Source organism: Pelodiscus sinensis, chromosome 15 (assembly GCF_052426305.1).
Source record: "Pelodiscus sinensis isolate ZL-2025 chromosome 15, ASM5242630v1, whole genome shotgun sequence".
NCBI lineage: Eukaryota > Metazoa > Chordata > Testudines > Trionychidae > Pelodiscus > Pelodiscus sinensis.
In genome coordinates, this window is record NC_143066.1 from 34352046 (window position 1) to 34361769 (window position 9724).

Here is a 9724-nt window from a genome sequence, read left to right on the forward strand (position 1 = left end):
CATGGGGGATTTAAATATCCCCCGCGGCATTTAAATAAAAATGTCCGCCGCTTTTTTCCGGCTTTTCTAAATGCCGGAAGAGAGCGTCTACACTGGCCCCGATCCTCCGGAAAAAGCGCCCTTTTCCAGAGGATCGGGGCCAGTGTAGACGTTCTTTTCCGGCTTTTCTAAATGCCGGAAAAAAGCAGCAGACATTTTTATTTAAATGCCGCGGGGGATATTTAAATCCCCCATGGATTTCCCTATTACGATCTCTGAAATTAACATGCCCCTTCCGGAAAAGGGGCCAGTGTAGACGTAGTCAGGGAGAAATCAGCAGCCAGAATAGCAGCATAGCCTCGAGCTTTAAAAAATCCAAACGCTGCCAGAGAGATAAAGTGCAACGCTGGCAGAGGCTCTTCCGCTCTGGGCTGCACCGATCCCATTCACAGCCCTTCCACCCACGCACCACTCATCCGGGCAGCTTGCAGCCTCTTTTATACTGTTGCTTTATTTGGTTTCTCTGAACACAGAGCTTGTCAACCAATGGGGAAGGGAGTCAACAGGAAATACAGGAAGGACAGCCTGCTGACAGGGCAGGATTTAAACAGGCAAGGCTGGGCAGAAATGGTGGGCCCACTTTATTTCTAGCAAAGCCAAGTATGCCAGCCAATAAAAATAAAACCCACAGTCATCCGGATGCAACTATTGCTAATGGAAAGGATTTTCTGGAGGCTGTCCAGTGGCTGCATTTGTGCCTTCTGAGGCAGAGGAGGCAGCTGTGACAGCAATGCATTTCTAGGACGCCATGCAAAGGAGCTCAAAGGGTTTCAAAGATTTGTTGAGCCCTGGGTAGTCAAGAGATTTATCACAACCCACTTCACTCATTCTTGCGATGCAACCTGTAGCAATGCTATGGGACAGGAACTGACCACTACCACAGCCCAGAGGGGGAATTTAATTAGCCAGTCTGTGCTTTTTCAAGAGACTGGGGTCAGCATATTGGTCTCTTGCGGAAAGAGAGTTGTGTCATCTTTACTAGCAAGGAGTAAGAAACACTCTTTGCCTTGCATCACAGCTCCCTGCAGAAGCGCAGCATGCTAAGCACTGGTACCAGCAGGGCTCAGAAGAAGCGACTCCGATCAACACCCTCTCCTGCTTTGATCCCTGCTGTCTCCCATCCAGTGCTAAGCCTATTCCACTCCCAAGATCTGACACTTAGGATGGCTCCAGGGAAGAGACCCAGCTCCAAAAGACGAAGGAGACACTCAAGCACAGGGAAGAGGGCAGTAAGAGCAGACACTTACATGACAGCATTGAGATCTGCAGACAGACAAATGCCTTGCCCAGGGGATGCACGGCTGTTCTTGAACAATTACTATCAGCAGACACACAGCAAGGGAGTCCAGAGAGCATCCCTCCTGGATACAGTCACCCCTGTAGCCAAACCTGCCCAAATGGATTTTCTTGACCCACGCAGGAAAATGATATTTATTCGACTACTTAGTCTAGACTTGCAGATATTTCCCAGACAGCTCGCAGGCTGACTCATGCAATTACCTGACCCAGCACACTCTTGTGTGTGTCAAACATATTACAACCACTTGCCAGCTCTTATGGCAAAACAGGTCCCTTTCATAACATCATCTCCGCAGCCTTTGTTTTGTGCTATTTGAAGCTATGGGGGGGGGGGGGGGGTGGGCAGGTGCAATGCCATGGTCCATTGTCTTTACTAGTCACAAGGCCACGATCAGCTAAGAACATAAGAACAGCCATACCGGGTTAGACCAAAGGTCCATCTAGCCCAGTATCCTGTCTTGCGACAGTGGCCAATGCCAGGTGATCCCGAGGCAATGAACAGAGCAGGCAATCATCAGGTGATCCCTCCCCTGTTGCCCATTCCCAGCTTCTGACAGAGGCCAGGGACACCATTCCTACCCATCCTGGCTAGTAGCCATTAATGGACATAAGTTAGAGCTAGATAACCTCCATTTTTTGAAACCTGTAAAAGTCCTGTTTTCACCCTCTGGCAAGGAGTTCCACAGGTTGTGTGTTGCGTGAAGAAATACTTCCTTTTGTTTGTTTTGAACCTGCTACCTATTAATTTCATTTGGTGACCCCTAGTTCTTGTGTTATAGGAGTAAGTAAATAACTTTTTCTTATTTACTTTCTCTACAACAGTCACAACATCATAGACCTCTATCATATCTCCCCCCCTTAGTCATCTCTTGTCCGAGCTGAAAAGTCTCCTCATTTGGCAGCCATTCCATACCCCTAACCATTTTTATTGCCCTTTTCTGAACCTTTTGCAATGCCAAGGTATTTTCTGAGACAAGGTATCCACATATGCATGCAGTATTCAAGTTTGTTCATCTAAGTGTCTGACAATTCTTTTTTTTTTTACTATAGTTTCAACAAATTTGCCCGGTACTGAAGTTAGATTTATCAGCCTGTAATTGCCAGGATCACCTCTAGAACCCTTTTCAAAAACTGGTGTCACATTAGCTATCCTCCAGTCATTTGGTACTATAGTTAGTGGTTCCACAATTTCACAGGTGAGCTTCTTCGGAACTCTTGGGTGAATGCCATCTCTTCCTGCTGACTTACTACTATTTAGTTTACTAGATAAGCCTAAACCTCTAATGGCTCCTCAATCTGGGACAGTTCCTCAGATTTGTCAACTACAAAGAAGGGCTCAGGTTTGAGAAACTCCCTCATGGCTTCACCCATGAAAACCAATGCAAAGAATTCACTTAGTTTCTCCACAATGATCTTATTGCCCTTGGGTGCTCTTTTAGTTGAAATCCCCATTACAAAGGCTATACAATAAAAAATACAATAATTTCCCTTAGCATTTCATAGTCATTATCACCATCATGATCAGGAGGTTGGTATTATTTACCTAAAGCTATATTCATATTAGTAGAGCATGGAATTACTATCCATAAAGATTCTATGGAACAGTTTAGTTAAAGATTTTTATTTCATTTGATACTATGATTTTTCACACACACTGCCACTCCCCCACCAGCATGACCTTCTGATCTATTATATACTAAGGATGTTAAGGACTGGTCGATTCCCCCCCCCCTTCCTGCCTCTATCAGAGGCAGCAAAAGAGGGTGGGGGAAGGGGTTCCTTAAAGAAGCAGCCTTGGCATTTCAAAGCAGCACTGCAAGGAGCTGTCCCCGGGCTCCATGCGGCTCAGCTGTGCGGTGCTGCCCCTTTGAAATGCTGCCTTGGCATTTCAAAGCGGCAGCAACGCATGCAGCCTGGAATCAGCTGGGACTTCTTGTACATTTCAAAGTAGGCATACCTGTGTGCAGCCCCACTGGCCCAGGCTGCAGAGTTCCACATTCCTCCTTTGAAATGTACAAGAGCCCCATGAGGAAGTGCCTATCGACTAGTCGAGTAGCTGATGGAAATTCCATCGACTTCTCAACTAGTAAATTAATCGTTAGTTAGCATCCCTATTTTGTACACCCCGGTATTACTGTGTCCTATTGATTATCTTCTTTCCACTGAGTTTGTGATGGCTATTATATCAATAACCTCATTTAGACACTCTAGTTCACCCATCTTATTATTTAAGCTTAGAGAGGTTGAATATAAATACCTTTAAAACTTGTCTATTTAGCTGTCTGACGTTACATGTAGGGATGTCAGTGAGTACTTGACTACCCGATAAGCCTAAACTTATCAGGTTCTTGAGTCGAGTACTTGATGACTTGCTTCCCCCCTTCCCCCGCTGCCTCCATAGGCAGCAAGCAGGGGCAAGGGGGAGAACAGGAGCTGGTGTTGGGGGGTAGCTGGCTTAAAAGGATGCTGCTGCTGCCTGGGGGGGAAGGGAGGCAGGAGACACTGGCACCCGGGTCACCGCGAACAGGGACTGCTGGACCTGGCGAGAGCCAGAACTGCAGTAAGAACCGCCCAGTTCTTACTACATTTAAAATGCAGAGCTGCAGCAGTCCCGGCTCACACTGATCTGAGACCTATCACCGCTGCGGCCCTGCACACCTGGCTCCTACTACATTTAAACTGCAGAGCTGCAGCTCCTCCCCAGCACTACACAAATTAAAGGTCTCAAGAGATCCACAACCTTCACCCCAGGTAGGCAAGTCACAATACAGTTCTCTCGGTCATCGCAAACCCAGCTATGTTTCTAATGATCATCTCCCCCACTACTAACACCTGTCTTTTCTGAATAACTGGAGTTCCCTCCTGAAGAAAGGTAAACCTCTGAAAGAGAGGATACCACGACATCACCTGAAAGGAGGGTCCCAACTATGGGATCATTTCCCTCTACTCCATTCAGATGTTCTCCATCCCTGAAACTTCATTTCAGAGACTTCCAACTGGACCAGAGGAACCAGCAGATGTACTGCTACAGAGGACTGGTCTACACACATAATTGTGTTGGTGCAGGAACAGAGAAAGTGGTGCCGGCACAATCAATTAATGTGGATTGCAATTAAACCAGTAAATAGCTGCGTATACTGGTGTAGCTTATTCGTAAATTGACTAGACTACAAGCGGTGATAAAATAATAATAATTAAAAAAAAAAAGAGGACTCCTACCCAAAATACAATCAAATCAGTCAGAACGCAGCATGTAGATCAGGGCTTATTATAACCACGCAGGGCTCTTTATCCTCTCACATCTTAGCCTCTAGGAAAAGGAAGATGCAGGTAAGATCTCTTGCACATTCACTACTCTACCCAAAACTAAGATACCATATCCTGTGTAGGATCCCAATGGTGAAATACCGTACTTGTAGCTCAATTCCCAGTGTTAAAAAGACTTTCACCTGCATGTCACTCACATAGGCCTGGTCTGCACTACATGAGAAGGTTGGAATAAGATATGCAACTCCGTCTGTGTAAATTACATAGCGTAGGTTGACATTTCTTACGTCACGTTTCTCCGCTATCCATACAACAGGAGGCCTAAGGGAGCAAGTGCTCCTGTCAGCTTTTTTTGCTCCTCATGAGGAGCAGGACTACCGGTGCCGACAGGGTTGCCCTCTGTGTTTGATCTAGCAGGTCTATACTAGACCCGCTAAATCAAACCCCAGAAGATCGAATGCGGCAACATCTGTCTTCCACATAGCATAGACGTGCCCATGGTATCCACCTTCCCCAAAAATAAAGGAGCAGAAGGTTTTACCCAATGCTACCCAAATATCAGGGTCTGATTCAATATTAGGCCCCACCCTAGATCAGATATTTATCCTCATGCTCTGTTCGGTGCACAAAGAGCTCCAGAAAAATCAGAAGTTGCATTACCGTTTTTTAATCCCTAAAAGGTGCCCCCAACCAACAAGCCAACCTGACAGACAAGAGGACATTAGCCTAGTATACAAACAGGACATGCAGTACCAGTAGGGATGTAAAACCCTGTTTAATCAGTTATCCAGTTAAATATTAGGTTTAGCCAGTTAACCAATTCGGCAGGATCCCAGGCAGGGGACCGCTCCAACCTGGCTGGAGCAGCCCGCAACTGGCTCCTCCTGCCCCGACCTGCAGCACGGTGGGCCTGGCACAGTCTTCCACCTGCAGCAGGCAGGGGGCTACTCTCGAGCACCAGTTAACTGTTGCCTAGTAAACATCACCTTGTAACCAGTTCACATCCCTAGTCACAAGTTGCCTTAAGAGGTCTCTACTCCTAGCAGCTGCTTGGGCAAGGAAAGCCCTGGCGTTGCTGGAAACATGCAACTTAGACATCACACTCCTGAAGTTTATCTGGCACACGCAGCTGGACTCAGTTTTGACAGACACGGATGCCAAACCCACAGCCTACGGTTAGCCACCTCTTCTGGGAAATTACTTGCATCGTGTACTTTGGAGGTTCCTTTCTTTCCAGCACTAGAATTATTTGTGGTGGGGGGGTGAGGTACCTATATCGTAAGTTTTATTTCCTCCCAAGCTTGCCTTCCATTGGGGGTTGGTTTACTCTAGACACTCTTTAACCTGGAGTTAACTAATTCTCAGCTAACCAGATGTCTTTTGCAATCTTGTTATAGTTTTAAGATATGGGGCCCGGAATATCTAGGGAGCATTTACACCAGGGATGGGGAATTATGGTCCGGGGGCTTGATCTCTCCCCTTGTTCATTTTCATCTGGCCCGCAGGCCGCACCGATTCAATTCACTCACCCGGAGAGACGGGAAGGAGCACGGAGGTTTGGGGTTTCCCCCGCAGCAGGGCGAGTTGGCACTCACAGCTCCAGCCCCGCAGGAAGCCCCAAGCCTCAGTGTCGTCCCCCCTCTCACAGGGCTGGGGCCCCATGCTTCTCTCCTGGGCAGGTGAATTCAACTTCTGCAACCCGCTGTTGATTTTTTTCTAGTGCATCAATGGCCTGATACAAAAAAAAGAGTTCCCTACCCAGGTCTACACAATAGCCTCTACAGAGTCCATGAACCCTTGAAGGGAAGGAGGGAGGTTGTAGTGCGTGTTACTACTTCACTCATTTTATGCACCCCGCCTTGTCTTATTTCAAGTTTCTACCAGAGCAGGCCACAGCCCGGAAATCACCTTTACACTGTACATCATGGACAGACTTTCTGCTCCTTGATTCCTGGTAGACAGAGTCACGATGCTGTCCCATAAGAAGGGAGGCTGAATGGGAAGAGTATCAAAGTTGTGTCATTTTCTCCCCCAGTCTGCTGCTGCCAGAACCCAGAGCAGAGACATCGCAAATCAGATAACAATTTAAGTTGGCAGTGTTTGCAGGTGGGAAGAATGTTTTAGATTAAAGATAATTGAAAAGAGTCTAAACTCCACCACTGAATTCTATGAAACAGGTAGGATGGTCCAGTAATTGGGCCACTAATCTAGGATGTGGGACACCCCGTTCGATTCTCTTTTCTGCCACAGCCCGTGTGTGTCCTTGGTTGAGTCCCTTAGCCTTAGTGTCCCACCTGTAGAAATAGAGAATATAGCTCTTCCATACCTCTTGGAGCATGGTGAGGCAAAGTACTGAGATCAGTTGATGGACAATGCTATATAAAAAGAAACATGGCGATTATTTCTTGGAATCTTTAACATTAAGATCATGAGTCTTTCTACATAGTCTGCTCTAGTTCAATCACAACCCACTGGGCTTAACAGAGGAATTCCTGGGTGAAATTCTCCAGCCTGGGGAACACAGGACCTCAGACCACATGATCATGTGCTAAAAAAAAAAAAAATCTCTGAATCAAAAATGGTTTCCTATTTCTCATTTAGAAAGTGTTATGAAAGCAGCAGCAAGATTGTACTGAATGTTTGCCCTTTTCAAGGGATGTGCATTGACATGCAGTATGACTCCACGGTTTCAGGGCTTGCCCGCTCTGCTGTGGTTTTTACCTTTGGGCAACCAACGCTCAGGTGCTATCCTGAGACAAAAAACACAGCCAAGGCACAGTACAAGGTTAGCACCATCCCTGTGCCTGGGGGGAGATGACCGTGAGGAAGAACTCTCACATGCCTGGCCTTTCCCATCTTTGCTCATGCATGTTAATTACTCGGAGGTTAAAAAACAAAAAAAAAAAAAAAAAAACACAGTTTTTAGCAGGGAAGACAAGACCTTCCTGTCTCACATGTTCCAGGTGCAGAGGAAGTCTGGGATGGAGAGGAAGGGTGGCTGTTTTCTGACCTGACAAGGTGGGAAGAGAACAGGAGGGTCCAATGGTTATAATTTTTCCCCTTGGGATTGGCACCTTGATACAATGGGAGGGCATGTGCATCCCAGTCTCCCTGAGAGTTATGCTGGCAGGACCAACCAAGCCAGACAAAGAACAGTCCACTGGTCCTCCAGGGTGGGGTTAAGTGACAGACCAACAACTGGTCCTCTTTAAAAAAAAAAAAAATTAAAAAGTCCATTCTAGAGACAAGGCTGTAGCCATTCCAGGGAACAGCATGATGGACAGGGATAGCCAAGCCCAGTTAATGCCCTATCCCACAACTGAAGACACTACACAGCCAAACAAATGCTTAACACACAGTCTTCTCACCTCCACCTGCATCACAGTCAAAATCCTGGGCTAAGTTTGGCCCTCATGAATATTAAGTAGTATCCAGCTAGCCAGTCAAACCGAGCATCCACACACAATTAAAGACACAGGCTGTCTAAGCAAAATGTTGTACCGACTCCAAAGAAGTTCTTCCTGTCTGTGAAATAGTCATTGAGCTGATGATACTCAGCTGCACCGTGAGTGCAGAGGGAGAGCTTATTTATGCCTTGGTGCTCGAATGAATCCCATACACCCTACATTAAAATACAAACTGAAAACATGGAAACGCTCCTGCTTTTGTGGGGTCAGATCTAAAATCCCCTGTTGCCATACTAAAGCATTCACTGTACAGAAGGCTGCCCCCTGCAAAACTTGCATCAAGCTTCGAATCTGAGTCCCTTATTTTAACGTAAGTAGAGGCTGTCCGGTGCAACAACTGCAGGAAAAGTATGGACTGCACATCAGGTGTTCCCTCTAAGCTGCAGGGCAGCACTGCCTCACAGGTGATGAGTCAGCTCCCTGCAGGGAGCCCTGAGCCTCTGACTCAGCAGGGCTGATTAATCACCTGTGAAGTTGCACTGCCCCCAGTTTAGAGGGAATACTGCTGCATATGACAGGTTAGAACAGTGGTCCCCAACCTTTTGGGGCAGCCGGGGCCGCTCATGCGCCGGGCGCCCAGGGCCGGCCCAGATTGTTCAGCAGATGCACATAAATGCCCCGGCGGGCGCCATGGCACCCGTGGGCACAGCATTCAGGACTACTGGGTTAGTGCATGGGTTCCCAAACTGGGGGCATGCCCCCTTGGGGGGGGGGGCATGAAGAAATTCCAGGGGATGAGGCGACCAGGCTCTCCCCCAATCAAGTTTTGTTGCCCTTTTCAGTTCCCCCCTGTGGCCGGGTACCGCCCGCCACCCCCTTTCTCCTGGGAACAAAGCATTAACCACCAGCCCAGAGGCCTAGTCCAGCACTCGCAGCAGGCCCAAAGGCCTAGTCCAGCACTGAGGGGTTGGGGTAGGGGGGTCCAGGCCCTCCCTCTCCACCGGACCCCAACCCTGGGCCCTAATGGTGGTGGGTGGTTCCCACCACCGGCTCAGCAGGGGGGGGTCCTCCCCCATAACATGCCAAGCCCACTGGGGGGGGGTTCCCAGCCTCTTGCCCTGGGTTGCTTCCTACCCCCAATCTGGTGGCCTACAGAGGTCCCACTTGGCGATGCTGGGTTGTCGGCGGTGGCCACGTCCGCTGGTCTTGTCCCTGGGGCAGCAGCACAGGGGGCATCTTCTGCAGCGGGGCGGGCGGCTGCCGGGCGTCGGTGTTGGGGTCGGGCTCGCCCCAGGGCTGGTGGTAGCAGCCACGGCGTCTCCTCCAGCTCTGGATCTGGCGGCAGGCCTGCAGCTTGGGCCAGAGCTCCTTCCTCCCCAGCGGTCTGCCCCAACTGAGCAGCCCAGCAGTATTTTATAGCGAGGCTGCACTTCGAGCATGCCCAGTAGGGCTGTGGGGGAGGGGCGTGTTCTACCCAATAAATGGGCTCCCCTTCCTCCTGCTCAGTGTGGGGGCAGGTTAGCCCCATCATACACCTCCCCCCCCCCCCCTTTTTTTTTGCTCAACAAGTTTTGCTGCTATTTGGAGGGGGGGAGTGAGGGTTTTTCAAAAGTCAAAAAGGGGGGCGTGATACCAACAAGTTTGGGAACCACTGGGTTAGGCTACGTCTACACTGGCCCCTTTTCCGGAAGGGGCATGTAAATTTCACTAGT

General features: G+C 48.6%; 1 protein-coding gene across 1 annotated transcript in view; it reads right to left on the reverse strand.

The window, feature by feature from the left end:
- The window catches only part of MAP2K3 (mitogen-activated protein kinase kinase 3), a 98235-nt gene extending 88871 nt beyond the window's left edge, over positions 1 to 9364 (reverse strand). Inside the window, exon 1 of the mRNA XM_075899708.2 lies at positions 9147 to 9364. The gene's annotated coding sequence lies outside the window, so the exon portion shown is untranslated. The remainder of the gene's footprint in view (positions 1 to 9146) is intronic.
- Positions 9365 to 9724: the final 360 nt, after the last annotated feature.